Here is a 15,874-nt window from a genome sequence, read left to right on the forward strand (position 1 = left end):
ACTGCAAACAACCTGTCTTCCTCTGTCTGCTTTGCATCCATGAATGCGTCCTGGATATATGTCTCAGATGAAAATTGGTTGTGCCATCGGGCATTGGTGTACAGAGGGACCCCTTAAAGGCCCATGTGCATTGTTGCCCCTGTGTACTCCATTGATGTGAATACATTCTTAGAGCCACCCATGGGATGCTTCAGCTCCTTGTAATGTGAACTACAGCTCTGCAGAAAACAAATGGGATACAACGCCACATTTATCTGCTTCTGTCTATTAATCATTGCACCTCACATGTTTTATAAAAGGCTAATGTTGGTTCAATAAATGTATTGAAAACGTCCCACTGTGTATTCCCTGTAGTCTTCTCTGAGAGTAAGTAAGCACGAGTGACTGTTCGAAAGACTTTGTACTGTGTCCACGATCCCTGAGGGGTCAGGGTGGTCAGGTTCAGTAGTTCCCAGAAACCATTCGCTCCCTGGTAAGGTTAGGGGGCTTTCGGTGGCACTGTGAGCTAGCTGATCTATCAGCCGACATATCCTGCCAGGGTGCTCTTGGAAAGATGAAGACTCCACAAGGTAAATAACGTTCTTTATTCACTGGTTCTCTGGCACCAACTGACAAGCTGAGTGTCTATCATTCAAAGATGAGCTTTGCTGTGAAGATTCTAAAAGGGCGATACCAAGGGGGGAGCAGAGGGGGGAAGGGGTAGGAGAGGAAAAGCAAAGTAGGGATTACCTAATAAAAAGCTTTATTGCAACACATCTCCCTCACTAGGGAAATCAAATGAACAAGAAGAATACAATGGTAATTTGCATCACAAGAAATTACATTTCATAGTCTTTTTGCCAACAAGGAAGACGGCGACTCCTGGCATCTTTGGTGGTCTGCGCATAGGCAAAGTGTCCCCAGATTCTTCGGGACTGTTGCTATCGGGAATGAATACCTTGGGGCAATTTGCTACATTGTCCATGCTCCAAGTACTTCCATCTTCCAGTACCACTGAGTTTTTGTTAACTTTTTTTATTCTCAAAGGTTTGGAGAAAGACGAGTTCTTAGAAGAAGCCACATATGGTCGTTTGGTTACCACCCATGGACCAGTGTGACACTGTCTGTTCTTTGCTCCACATTTACAGTAATAATTGGATTTGTACTCAGAATGGTGGTCAGCAACTTTGTCCAAAACAGCTGATCTGTCAACCCAAACTGGACGGTGAGCAGTCAAAATAATGAATTTTAAATATCAACCTACATTAATATCGAATTTTTAATATCATAGGGACAGAATATCGACGTCAAGAATATCGTTGACCAGAATATCGACCCCAAGGTAAGTAATATCGTTGTATTAAATGTCGAATTAAGTAATATCGAAGTAAGTAATATCGTAAGCAAAAGTATTGTTGTTAATTATATTTAAAAAAATTAGTGTTATGTGTTTTAGTATGTATGTTATATGTATGTTAATGTATTTTTATAAATTTTTAAATAAATGTTTGGAAATTGGTAATTTTCTTAGTAAATGTTGACTTTTAGTATTAGAGCGGGTTGTGGGTTTATAGGGAAATAGGGTGGGAAGTAATTTACTTATAATTAATTAATTAATATGTTTTTATTAGTTGGTGTTGATTATTAATTAATTGTTTATTTTCCATTGGTAGTTAATTTTTATTAATTAGTTAATTATATTAATCAGAATTAATGTATTAATAATTTGTATTCATTGTATTGTTAATTAATTTATTGTTAATTAATAATGAATTGGTGATTAATTTTTATTAAGTGATTAATTGATTATTACATTATTATGTGATTTGTGTATGTGTAGTGGTGTGCGGGTTTATAGGGGAATAAGGTGGGAAATTAAATAATTAATGATTATTTTTATTTATTCCTATTCATGATTAATTAATTGTTAATTACTTATTAATTGGTGATTAATATTTATTAACAAGTTAATTATAATCATTATAATTAATGTATTCATATTTTTTATTTATTGTTATTGTTAATTAATTCTTCGTTAATTAATGTATTGTTAATTAATTTATTGGTGATTAATTAATAATTGTTAATTATTATGTATTAATTGGTAATTAATTGTTATTACTTGATTTACAATTATATTAATTTATTATTAATTTTTATAATTGATTAATTGATAGTTATTTAATAGTTTTTTCTGTATGTGTAGTGTGTTGTGTGTTAAAGGGGGAATAGTGTGGGATGTAACTTATTGTTATTTATGTAAATACAAATTTAAATGTATTGGTATGTATTCATATTTTTTTGTAAATTAATTATTAATAGGTCATTTTATTTATAAAAAATGATGTAATTGATAAGTATGTTAATTTAACCCCTACGCTATCCAGCGCTTTCCCTACTGTTGCACTCTTTGGAGTGGGAATAGTAATTTTTACCCCCACGCTATCCAGCGCTTTCCCTACTGTTGCACTCACTGGAGTGGGAATAGTCATTTTTACCCCTACGCTATTCACTCCTTTCCCTATTGCTGCACTTTCTGGAGTGGGAATAGTAATTTTTACCCCTACGCAATCCAACGCTTTCCCTACTGTTGCAATATGTGGAGTAAGTATATTTATTAATTTATATGTAGGTGTTTAATTAATTTCAAAATTATATATATATTAGTTATTATTTTTTAAATGTGTTTTAATGTGGATATCTATAATTGAGTCAATTATATTTATTTTTTACTTATTTTTACATTAATATTAAAACATTTAAAAAAACAATATTTTTACATTGATACTTTTGATAACGATATTTTTTTCCGATATTCTTTTACTAACTTTTATGTAGATAGGACTTCGATATTTTTGACGTCGATATTTCTGTGTCGATATTTTTGCCGTTCGATTGTCTGTCTTTCGATATTTTGTCATACAATCAAACTGGACACCCCCCATTAAGCCAGTTAGGTGTTAACTTGGGACCGGGATTCCTTCCTTTGAGAAAAGTAAAAGGTGAGATTATAGAATTGCTATTGGGGGTGGTATAGTAAGACCAAAACAACTTTTTTATGTCTTCTTCTCCTGGTTCTTTGGAGAAACAAGCCAATTGAATGGTGTCTTTTATCATTCTATTGGTCATTTCAACGAATCCATTGGCCTTGGGACAGTAGAGGGGGGATGTTATATGAGTGATGGACAACGTGTTAAAAAATGTCTCATGTCTTCAGAAGAGAAATGGACACCATTGTCGGTGACAATGGCGCAAGAATCCCTTCAATGAAAAATGTGTCCTTAAAGAACTCAATAGGAGTGGCAGTGGTGATAGAAGTGACACATTTCGTGCAAATCCATTGTGAGTGATAGTTATTAAGTACAAACATGAATCTCTGCTTTGGATTTAGAGTATTGAGTGGGCCTATAATATCAAGTCCTAACTTGTCCCATGGTTTTGAAGGAATGGGGAGAGAAGAGCTTTGTGTATGACTTTGGTTTTATCACTTGAGCCACAAGCAAAGCAATCCTTTACTACTTTTTCTGCTAAAGAATCCATGTTGGGAAACCAGTAGTCTTTCCTGATTTTGCTTTTTGTTAAACTTCTGCCAGGATGGCCTTCATGAGCAAATTGAATAATGCGTTCATACATGCCCTTAGGTGGTAGGATTCTACTACGTCTATGTGTGTTTTTTTACCAATAATGGATAGTTCGTCTCTAGCAATCTAAAAAGGTTTAAGGTTCTCTGGAACATCTTTGATGTCCTTAGGCCACCCTTTACAGATGAACTCTTTGAGAGGGGCGAAAATGTAATCATCTCAGCTACATTCCATCCATTCAACTTTGATGATTGCGGGAATGTCAATGGCAAGATTTGCACAGTCCGAGAGTTTGGCATGGACAACCTCTCCTTCCATACGAAGTCTGGATAGACAGTCTGCAACCCAATTCTTTTCCCCTGGTACGAAAGTCATATTGTAATTGAATCCTTGTAAACCTAACACCCATTTGGAGATGCAGTGTTTGGCCTTCTCAATAGATTTTGTGGAGAACAGAGGAATTAAGGGTTTGTGATCAGTTTTTATAGAGAATGGAATGCCCCACAGAAAAAATGTAAAATGATTAACAGCCCAAAAACAGGCAAGAGCTTCCTTCTCTGTGGCAGAGTAGTTGCGTTCAGGAACGCTGAGAGTTCTGGAGGCAAAAGCTATGACCTTTCCTTCACCCTCCACACTTTGAGTGAGTGATGCTCCAAGTCCTTTCATGCTGGCATCAGTGCTTGAAAAAGTTGTAGCATTGGGATCAAACATGCTTAACATGGGAGCATCATAATTAGCTTGTGTGATATGAGCAAATTATTTTTGGCAATCGATATTCCATTCAAAAGTGGCAACTTTCCTTAACAAAGATCTTATAGAATGTACACAATCAGCAACATTCTTCACAAATGTGGACATATATTCAATTAAACCTAAGAATGATTTTAGTTCCTCTTTGTTGGAAGATGCAGGGGCCAATCTAACTGCATCAACAAGGCTAGGTTTGGGACTTATCCCTTCACTGGTAATCGTATGACCAAGGTAAACCACAGATTGTACACCAATTTTGCATTTATTGATCTGTGTGGTAAAACCTGCTCTGCTCAATTTCTTAAGAACTTCTTTAAGAACATTGTTGTGTTCTTCCTTAGACTCACCATACATAAGGATGTCGTCCTGAAAGCATAGGACTTTATCAAACCCCTGTAAAATGTGCTGCATGATAAGCTTGAATGCAGCTGCAGCAGACGCTAATCTGAAGGGCATCCTCCAATACTGATACGCTCCAAATGGAGTAATGAAAGATGTGAGAGCCTTAGAGTCAGGGTGAAGAGCTACCTGATGGTATGCCGACGAAAGATCCAGAACGCTAAAGTATTTTGCACCTTGGATTACACTAAGCATCTCATTGATGTTCAGGAGGGGATGCCTGTCAACCCAAATATTAGCGTTAAGATCTCTCAAGCCGACACATAACCTGATACTCTTCCCCCCTTCTTTGGATGCTATAACAATGGGGGCAAGCCACTCGTAACTCTTAATTCTCTCAATAACTCCATGTGTTTCCAACTTATCCAACTCTTGTTTCAAAAGACCACATACAAGCAATGGAACAGATCTTGCTTTATGAACAATAGGTTTGAGTTTAATTTTATGGAGGTAGCCTTTAAGTAACCCCAACTTGTTAGAAAAAACTTCAGAAATTATTTCGCAAATGTCATATTTAGTTGTGGACTCATCAACAAGATAGACTTATTCAGGGTCGTTGGGATCCAATTTGATCCCTAGATCTTTTTGGTGAACCCACTGTAGCAAGTTTGAACCTCTTTTATGTAAACGTTCCATATCGTACATCTATTTTTGAAACCTATTTGCCTAACAAGCATTCCAACTAATGGTATAGGATCATTATTATAGCCACCTGGGTTTACGTCCGGTGGTAACAGTTTGTAATTCTTGTCCTTATACTTTTCCAAGGAATACTTTTCATCAATCAAAGTAAATTGAGAGCAAGAATCAGCAAAAACAATAAAAGAGACCTCATTCAACAATATATCACAAGTGGGATAATTGTTGTTGTGAACACCTAAATTATCTGCAATATGAAAAAGTATATCTTCACTGGGATTTTCCTCACAATAGCATAAATGTGTCACTTTGCTCTTTATGTCTTTGCAAACTTTCAAAAAATGCCCTCTTTTATGACTGTAACGGCAGCGGTAGGAATGGGCAGGAGACGAGTTTTGGTCAAAGGTTGTAGATTTATTTTAGACAGCAAAAATGTCAGTGCAAGTGGGGCGGGAGAAGACTCTGCGTGGGGAACGGCTCCTATCCGTACGCCGTCTCCTCCTGCTTGAAGCGTCCTCTTTCTGGGTCGGTCGGGTGGGGCTTCTTCGGGACCTCGCCTCCGTGGGCTCCGTGGTTCCAGCACACACTCGGAAGAAGAGAACGGAAACAAGTATCAGTTCAGAGGTACTTTAGCTAGTCTATGGGGAAGGGGAGTGAGGGATACACCAACAATGTTGCAGACGGCGTCTCAAGTGAATGAGGAAAGGTGCAGGGACGGGGACACCAGAGAAACACCAGGGGCAGCGGTCACGACTCGGACCCTCCCTTCCGACCCACCCAACCCGCAACACGAGCACGTACCTCGCGGAGCCACACGCTTCCTCCTAGCGTGCGGCTGGGCAGAGCGAGTTGTCGTTGGCCTCCTGGCTTACTCTGCGGCTCTTCCTCCGTTCTGCTCTCGTCTCCTTCTTCGGTCGTCCTCCTTCTCGCTACACCTCCCGTCTGTAGAATGCTGGTCTCCTCCTCGCCTCCGTACACGCTACTGTTGAACAAGCACGCCCCTTCCTGCTGCGGCGCTGCAGTTGATGGGACGTCCGTCTCCACCCCCTCTCCGGTGCTAGACCAGTTAAAGGAGCCGCACTCCTCGTCCTCCTCGGTGCCAAAGTCAGGCCACCACCATTCACGTGCTCGGTCAGGAGCCTGTGAAGACAAGAGGGAGGAGGGGTCATAGGACACATCCCGAACTCGGGTACCGGGACGCCCTGAACGAGGGAACAGAGGGCGTCCCTCGTTACAATGACATTTCCTACAGATCACATATCTGGCAGGACATCGGATGTTATTAGCTAAATGGTTAGCATTGCCACACCTATAACATTTCAATTTAGTAGATTTCCATGCTTTGATTATGAGTTTCTGCACTGACCGGTTTGCTTTTGTCATCGTTTCCAGAAATTCTATACACACTATTTTCTACAACTTATTTTTCTACAAGATTTTCTCTCATTTTGTTCATGCAGAAAACAGTATGTTCAATACTCTTTGCAATGTCTATGGCCTGTTTGAGATCAGGCACATCAGCCAATATTTTCTCCTGTCTCTTTTTATCACGGGTGCAACGCACCAACTGGTCTCTAATTAGGGATTCTGTTAAGGTGCCAAAATCACATGTGGCAGCTAACCCTCTTAAAACTGCTATGTAATTAACAACTTTTCATGTTTCCCTTGCGTTCCGGAAAAGTATTTATGACGTTCAAGAACTACATTAAGTTTTTCCCCAAATTGCATTTCTAATTTTTTAAGGGTGTTGTGATACACATCTTGTTGAGAATCACCCAGAGCATCTTCATAAGAATTTTGATTTTCCTCAGCAAGTTCAGGTAAATCTTCATAAATTTCTCTTGCACGTTTGCCTAAATTATGCAAAAGAATATGTTGTTTACGTTCATTGGAAAATCTGTCACCACCAATATCTATTAAATATGACTCAAACAGATTTACCCATTTATTCCACGGAATAAGTGGCTCACCTTCCTCATTAAGGAAAGAAGGAGGTTGAGACATTGCAAAGGAAGCCATGATGAGAAAAGACAGAAGAAGAATATAGAGGTAAGAGAGAAAAGAAGAAGGTAAGTATGAGAATAGAGTAAATATTACAGTGTAGATATAAGGAAAAAATGAATTACAAAAGTGAAGATCTCACTTAAAACTACAACAACTATGTCTATTGCATGGAGTAGTAAAGAACAGACTCAAGGTTGCGTCAGGGTAGATAAGCTGCGCCCATCAGCGAAGAAAGGTACTTATGAAGAATCAGACCAACAAAAAATAAAAAACCAATTGGAAAGCTGTGCCTGCCAGCATCAACGAGGTGAATAGAGCTGGCAGGCTTAATTGATTAGAATTGAAGGAACTCAATTAGCAAGCTGTGCCTGTCAGCGTCAACAAGGTGAATAAAGCTGGCAGGCTGAATTGGTTAGATTTGAAGGAAATCATGCAGGAAGAATAATATGGAGTGCTTGTTGTACCATGGAAAGCTGTGCCTGTAAGTGTTAATGAAGGTTGGCAGGCAGTCAAAGGAAGCAGCTTCTTCTTTAAGAAAAATGTACAACTGAAGGTCTCACCAGGAAAAATACACTTGTAGAGTTGTGTGCCTCAGATTAGCCTGCTTAACTTCATTCAGGACGGAGTAGTGCTAAAAACTGTTCTCAAGCGCAATGTCCGAAGTAAAAACAGAAGAAGACTTGCGGATGAAATCTTGAGACAGGACTCTGCAGGATCAGTTGGTGAAGCAGGAAACAACAGGGGAGAGAACCAGGAACTGCCCCCAGCCCAGTACAGGAGAAGAAGGATCGTCGCCAAAATTGTCGAAAAATGAAGACTCCACAAGGTAAGCAACGTTCTATATTCACTGGTTCCCTGGCACCAACTGACAAGCTGAGTGCCCAGCATTCTAAGATGAGCTTCGCAGTAAAGATTTTAAAAGGGCGATACCATGGGAAGAGCAGAGGGGGCAAAAGGGGTAGGAGAGGAAAAGCAATGTAGGGATTACCTAAGAAAAAGCTATATTACAACACGTGTCTGGACACCAAACCTCTAGTTTATGTTGTCGAAGAAATGCACAGGTCCTGAAGATTAGTAGGAACTACACACCAATACTGGCGACATTAGATCTCAAATGCCATATATATGGACCATTTTATTCTGTTTCTCCTGCATGACACTCTGCATGCTCATATCTCCTCTTACCTATTGGCTCAGTTGACATTATTAATCCCTGATACAGAGGGTGGGAGACTGACCTCTAAGCTCTATTGGGCCTGCATGGCCATGAAAGCAACACAGGATGGGAAGGTTAGGGAGAAATGTGGACATGATTAGGGCCACCCACTAACGGACAAGGAGTTGTATTACTGCTGTTTGCAGGCAAAGTTGGTATCCCAAACCACAGGCATAAACTTCTTCATTTTACATTCTTACACAGGGCATAAGTCATCCCAAGCACTCTAGACAGGCTTAACCCCAAGAGATCCTCTCAGTGCCCACAGCTTATGTGCACTGTGCACACTTGACCTAGACATGTTCACTTATAGTTACACATTGGAGGCGAGGTGTTTGGACACCTTTCTTTGATGACAGAGACGGAGCTCCAACCATACCCCATAATGGCACTTCTGAGCTATCTGCCAGACGTTTTAAAGAATATTCGTAGATTGACTGCCATAGCGTTACTGTGGATTAAGAGGAAAATATGATAGTTTGGGGCAGTGGTATTCCTCCGACTGTAAAAGCGTGGCTAACTAGTATGATATAATGTGATATTACAAGCATTTTGGACACTGCAGTCACCTGCCTCTAGGCCAAAGGACACTTTTTAACTTTTGACTTTGACGCCTGGATTGAAAAACTGCCGTTGTTCTCCTGTATGATTTACACATCCTGTGCCCTGTGGCCCCATTGTTTATCGAAATTATTGAACAAGCAATTGTCAAAATTTTTAACCTCTGTAAATGCCCTAGACCACCCACAATACTGGTTCCGAGAGGAACATGGTTCGGAAACAGCTCGGCTCATGGTAGTGGAGGACCTCAGGAGTGTACTGGATCCTGGAGGGAAGGTCGCCTTTATTCTATTAGATCTCTCGGTGGCCTTCGACACTGTAAACCATGATACACTCCTGACCCGATTAGCCGAAGTAGGAGTTCATGAGACGGCACTCAAGTTGCTATCCTCATATCTAACCAATAGAACTTTTACAGTTAAATTCGGAGAGGCTACATCCTAACCCTTTAACACGCCGTGCGGCTTACCTCATGGGTCTTCCTTAAGCCCCACCCTTTTCAATATTTATGTTGCCCCATTATCAGCTATAATAAGGAACTGTGGTTTCCTACCAGTCTCCTATGCAGGAGACACCCAAATAGTGGTATTGGTCTCAAACAACTTACAAGAGACAGCAGGCAGATTTAGCTACTACATGAGACAGATGAATCACTGGATGCAGAGTAACTGCCTAAAATTAAACCTTGATGAAACCGAAATCATGTTGCTTGGGACAGACATAAATATCTGGTCCCCTAAATGGTGGCCAGATTGCCTAGGCGAATGCCTATCCCTAGTGTACAAAGTTAGAAACCTGGGAGTGGTACTGAATAACAAACTAGCTTTTAATGCTCAGACAAACAGTCTTCCACGGTGTGGTATATTCGCAAAATGATAAAAAAAATATTGCCGTATAGTCCCCAAGATTCTTGTAAAACATTAGTAACAGCACTGGCCTTATCTAGGTTGGATTACCGGAATGCCTTGTATGCTCGGATACACATTCAAGATCTAACTAAACTACAGCACCTACAGAACGCTGCCGCAAGGCTGGTGCTGGACATTCCCAGATTTGAGCCAGTCGCCCACAGACTAGGAGCCCTCCATTGGCTACCTATTGAAAAGAGGATAACGTTTAAGTTTGCCTGGCCTATAAAGCCCTCCACAGGGTAGGATCCCACTTTTTAAAAACACATTTGAAACAGTATGAGCCATCCAGAAGCCTGAGATCGACTCAGGCCAAGTTGTTTCAGGTTCGTAAATTTAAGCAAGTTTCCTGCTACACGCAGCTAAGACCTGGAAACTTCTCCCTACTACAATCAAAAACAGCCCATCGCTACTCTCATTCAGGAAAGAGGTAAAAGCCTGGCTGTTTACTTCTTAGTTAGAACACCATTTTCGGCAGATCTAGACTTTTACATTGATTCAGCGCCAAGACGCCCATGGGCATTCGTACACTTTATAAATTAAATCAATCTAATCGATTGGCCCCATGTTACCGACTGAATAAGCTTGCCTGGTTCTGACCAGTGTAACTCGAGTTGTGTGTCATGCTGGTATTTGACTATGTTGACACCAGAGAGCGCTAGTGAGCTTCAGGAAGCAAAATCCACCCAGAACGCCAGACCAAATGGGGCGAACGGACCTCTGTTACCGCCGCCGCTGCTGCCACTGCTGTGAGGGGGTCCCCGCCTGCCTGCCCCTGCCCCGCCCTTCCCCCGCCCGGTCTTTGCCTTACCTGCTCGCCTGCCTGCCTGCCGGTTCTTGCAGCGTCGCTGTGGTTCCGTGAGGCGAGGCAGGAGCCTGGTCCGGGACTCTGGTCCGTGTACGGGCTGGATGGTCGGAGCGAGGGGCTGAGGGTGTGAGCGCAGTGTAGAACTGCACCACCATTAGCGGCGCAACGGAAGCAAAACCGGAAGAGGCAGCGAGGGAGGAGTAGAAGGAGGTGAAGGAGCGGAATTAACCACGGAATCTCGAATCCTGACCCCCCCCCACACCCAGATTCACCTTTGAGGGACAGGCACAGAGTTTGCAAGGGGGCTTGAACAGGCAATCAGACAAGGCCCAAGGAGCTAGGAGCAGGCTTGACTGGACAGCACGTTTTGGTGCACGAACGCAGAAAAAAGCGCTGTGAAAGCGCTGGGAACCACCGATCTACTGATCCACTGAACCACTGAACCCCGCTACAGTCTCCTCGGCATTGAACCCAGCCGTTGGGAAATCCTGTGTGGAACTGCTCTGTTGCTGTAGCTGCCCTCCCGCTATCCCTGTGACCAGGAACCCCGCTAACTGTACCTTTGACAACGCCAGCACCCGCCCGCCAGTCTCCAGCTGCCCGGCCGCTCGTAATTCCACCAAGAGCGGGGGCGCCAGGAGGAGACTGGCGAGGGGCTTACTACAAGACCCAGAAGCCCTTGCGAGGTTGCAGCGACGTCATCGTGCGCCAGGCGGCGCTTTAAATCACCAATAAACCCGTCTCGCGGGACGCGAGCGGGACGCTGGGCGAAGCCTGGGCCAAGGGTGGGCCTGTCCTAGCCCGTCACAGACCGGAGGAGACTGGGCTGGGCCCACCCCCCTAAGATCTCCCATCAAACAAGACCCGGATCAGTAAGAAACTTTGTGCCCACTAAGTCATCTATGTATTGATCTGAAATTACATTTTCTCTACTGCTTCCCTTGTCTAACAGTATATAAATGTCCACTAGAGGCTCTAGGAGCAAAACCTTGAAAAACATGACATCTACTGTGGGCCCATTCGATCTTTTCATCACTAAAGTGAATCAAACCATCGACCAAACGGTAATGTTGATCGACCGACGAGTGTCCTATGAATTAGATCAAGCCAGACGCTCGTCAATGGGAATGATAGCACAAGCACAAACTCCAAATTCTCCATTGCAAAAATCTTTAAATCTGGAAACAAATGCGGATATCCACGTGATCCCAAACACCGTTGATCTTTCCGTATCATTACAACTTTCAGACTCACAACTGAGTCAAGGCCTCGAACAGACCCCTGACATTTTTGCTAGCCCGCACCGAAAATCTATCGAACTCACAGAATGTGAATCAAGAGGGACTAGGGAAGGAGCAATTTCGAAAGTGCAACATCACAAAGAAAAACTCAAAAAAAAAACAACAAATAAGGCTACAGAAAATTCAAACTCAGATTCACCTATTAAAATGTGTGACTCAAACAACGCTTTACATTCACACAATGACAAAACTGTTGCCTTTGTGGAATCAAATAGTAATACCAATTCCGATGTATTGTTAGTAGCAGATCACAACGATAGTTCAAATTCCAAGCAAACTTACAAAATGCCGGCGGCTTGTACCACAACAAAAAATGTAATTAACACCAAAACACAAGCCTCTCTACTAAAAGAAATAGCCGAAATAGTCAAGCATCAGCTCCAACCGCTTCAAAAAAGCATCCAAATTATAGAAAAGCAATTAGCAATATTGGTTACAAACTCAAAAACAACCTCTAATCCGATAAACAAACATCATCTAAATCTGACTGGACTTAAGGTCTCATCAAGTATCACAAAACCTACAGATAAACCAAAACAACCAGTTAGTAGCATGACCACTACAAATAATACAAAGGCAAAACCAGTAGAGATAACAAACAAAACTACTAATAATCAGAAATCTTCGCCAAAGAACAAGACTCCTCAAGAAACTTCCAGAACAGTTCTAGGCACACAAAACAAAACACCACGAAAACTCCCTAGTGAAGATGGCACGGACAAAAAAGCTCCCCCAGCAAAAACCCCTTCTACAGTTCCCACAACAAACACCTTTGGCTATGATCAGTCACAGAGACAATTTAACAAATCAGAACGGTCAAACAAAAAACGGTCAAAATTGGTAAATCTTCCACCGGAAGCAGCACCTTTTGTCGTCGTTTTAACAGGTGTTCCAGAATTGAGTAATGACACAGAAGAACCAACTTGGTCATTATTAAACAAAACTCGATACTGGTTAAATAACAACAGACCTAACCATCCAAATAATAACACCAGAATCTCAACAGTGAAAAGGGCTTCATGGATAGGTCATCAACTAAAAACAATATCTGGAGACTGTATAATTGTTAATTTCGAAAACCCCCGTGCTGTGGAATACATATGCTCTTGGGATTCATCACGTAATACAGGAGGAATAAAGGTTAAACGTCTATCTTTCTTTTACCCCCAACAAAATTCCCGCTCTCATGACTTCAACTGCCCCCCAGAATGGTCCTGGAACGACCATAATCACGAACAGAGAAACTGGAACCAGGGACACTAGGGCCAAGGAAACAATCAGAGACTTTGGAATCAGGGAGATTGGGACCAAGGAAACAATCACTCGAGCTGGCACCAGGGAGATTGGGGTCATGACTACAACGACCGGGGTGATTGGAACAACTATGGTAGGAGGCCACGACAACCACCTCATAGAGATACATGGGCTGGAATACCAACGTCAAATAGTTATAGCTGCCTGAGTATGGTCGACTGACCATCATCAGAGCCCTGCATTATGACCAACCCGCACTATATTAGAGCCCGCTTTGAAAGATCAGCTAAACACCTTGTGACCACAATCTCAAACAAAATCCAAGGCACCCCAAAAGCGAAACATCCGGTACTAAAAGTAATGACAACATCCCAACCCCCGGTAAAACAGGCAGAAGTACCTCAGTGTATAACTAATGCCAGCAATAGATCAATAACCACGCTACAAACCTTCCCAAGGTCACCCGTCAATTTTAGTAAATACCTTGACAGGAACGTGTTATCCTGGAACGTGGCGGGACTAGCAACAAAATATATGGAAAGCAGCTTTTTAGACTTGGTCCACTTAAGTGACATAGTCTGTCTACAAGAGACATGGCTAAATAATTCTATCCATCTTGTGGGATATAGAACATACTTCTCCCAGGCAACAAAATCAGTATCAGGGAGAAGTAAAGGAGGTCTAACTATATATATCTCCAATCTTTGGCCATGTCTTGAAGTAACTCCTGTCACACTCCATCAGAATTACCAGCTTATCGTCATCAAAGGAACTAATCAAGAGGTTTATATCCTTATAAACTTCTACAACAACATGACCACAAACGAGCTATCCAAAGCCTTAAATGAAATTTTAGAGGAGATTAATGAGTTAAAGAGAAAATATGCAAGAATTCCACACACAATAATCTGGGGAGGCGATTTCAATCTTCATTTATGCAAAAATAGCGACGCCCCTATCTGCGGGATTACAGACGAATATGAAAATCCGATACCTCATTTTTCTCACACCCCTGAAGGTACCAACATGCAGGCCATTATGGCTGAACTAGACATAGGGTTTGCAAATATGTTAAAAACGCCTATCACGCAGTTTTCTCCTACCTTTCATGGCAGAGGTTGTGAATCGGTAATTGACTACATCCTGATATCTAGCAGTAAAGCCAAGTGCATAAAATCATTCGAAGCGGAGAGTAATGCACTCAGCGACCATTTTCCACTCAGATTAACATTTCAAGAACTAGATTCTCAAAAGAACTCAGAAAAGACTATGCCTGGTTTGCTACACCAAGAAGTACTAACACTGAACAGAAAAAATGGGTATACCCTTAAATGGGGCAACCTAGACCAAGAACTTATTAATGTGAAAATAATCAAAACGTGTAAGAATGAAATTTACAAATGTCTAGACCCTTCTTCAAACTCAGCAGAGATCATGAGCAGCTACTATGCAATAGCAAACACAATAAGTCAAGAATTAACCGGACCCATCAAAAAAAGTAATACTTTGAAAAATGGCTGGTTTAATACAAATTGCACAAAAGCATATTCAAATTTAAAGAAAGCCTTGACAAAACAACCAAGAAACAAAGCAGAGGTAACCGAACTAAGGAAAATGTATGTACAGGCAACTAAACAAAGGAAAAAGGACTTACAAATAGAGCTTTGGAAACAACTCCTGAAAAGCAGTGCCCTAAAAGACAGCACAGCCTTTTGGGAAACAGTTAAAACTCAATTTTTGACTGATAATAATGCTGGCCCCTCTTTGGATGTAGCCATAACTGCAGAAGATTGGGTACAGCACTTTTCAGGGGTTTTTGGAGAGGTAAGGTCAGAAGACTCAACATCTCAAGATCCTCTCCCGCTGGTGCAATACCCGATAGAGATACAATTCACACTCAAAGAAACAACTAATGCTATAAAATCTGCAAAAAATGGCAAAGCACCGGGCCCAGACTCTATCCCTATGGACCTCTACAAAATCCAACCTGAATTATGGGCTCCACTTCTGACTAAAGTGTTAAACGCAGCAAAAGATACTGGCCTTCCTGACTCTTGGTCAACCTCGATCCTGGTCCCCATTTTTAAAAAGGGCAACAGAGACAGTCCAACCTGCTACCGCCCCATATCCCTTTTGGATTCAACTGGAAAGATGCTAGGGCGTATACTTTTAAATCGACTTCAGGAATGGTCAAAAGAGCAAGGGGTACTCTCAGACCTCCAATACGGCTTCAGGGCCGGGCTAAGCACCGTCGATCAAGTTCTAAATTTAACATTACTTGTAGGAAAATATGTAACAGCGAAGAAATCTTGCCTACACATGGTGTATGTCGATCTTACAGCAGCCTTCGACTGCGTGGGTCATTCGAAGCTCTGGACAATAATGCTACAAATGGGGATAGAACCACCTATAATAGATATCCTCCGTGAGCTATACTCTGACGCAACGGGAAAGGTCAGATACGGAGTAACAGG

This window comes from Lissotriton helveticus, chromosome 7 (assembly GCF_964261635.1).
Source record: "Lissotriton helveticus chromosome 7, aLisHel1.1, whole genome shotgun sequence".
In the NCBI taxonomy this organism is placed as follows: Eukaryota; Metazoa; Chordata; class Amphibia; order Caudata; family Salamandridae; genus Lissotriton; species Lissotriton helveticus.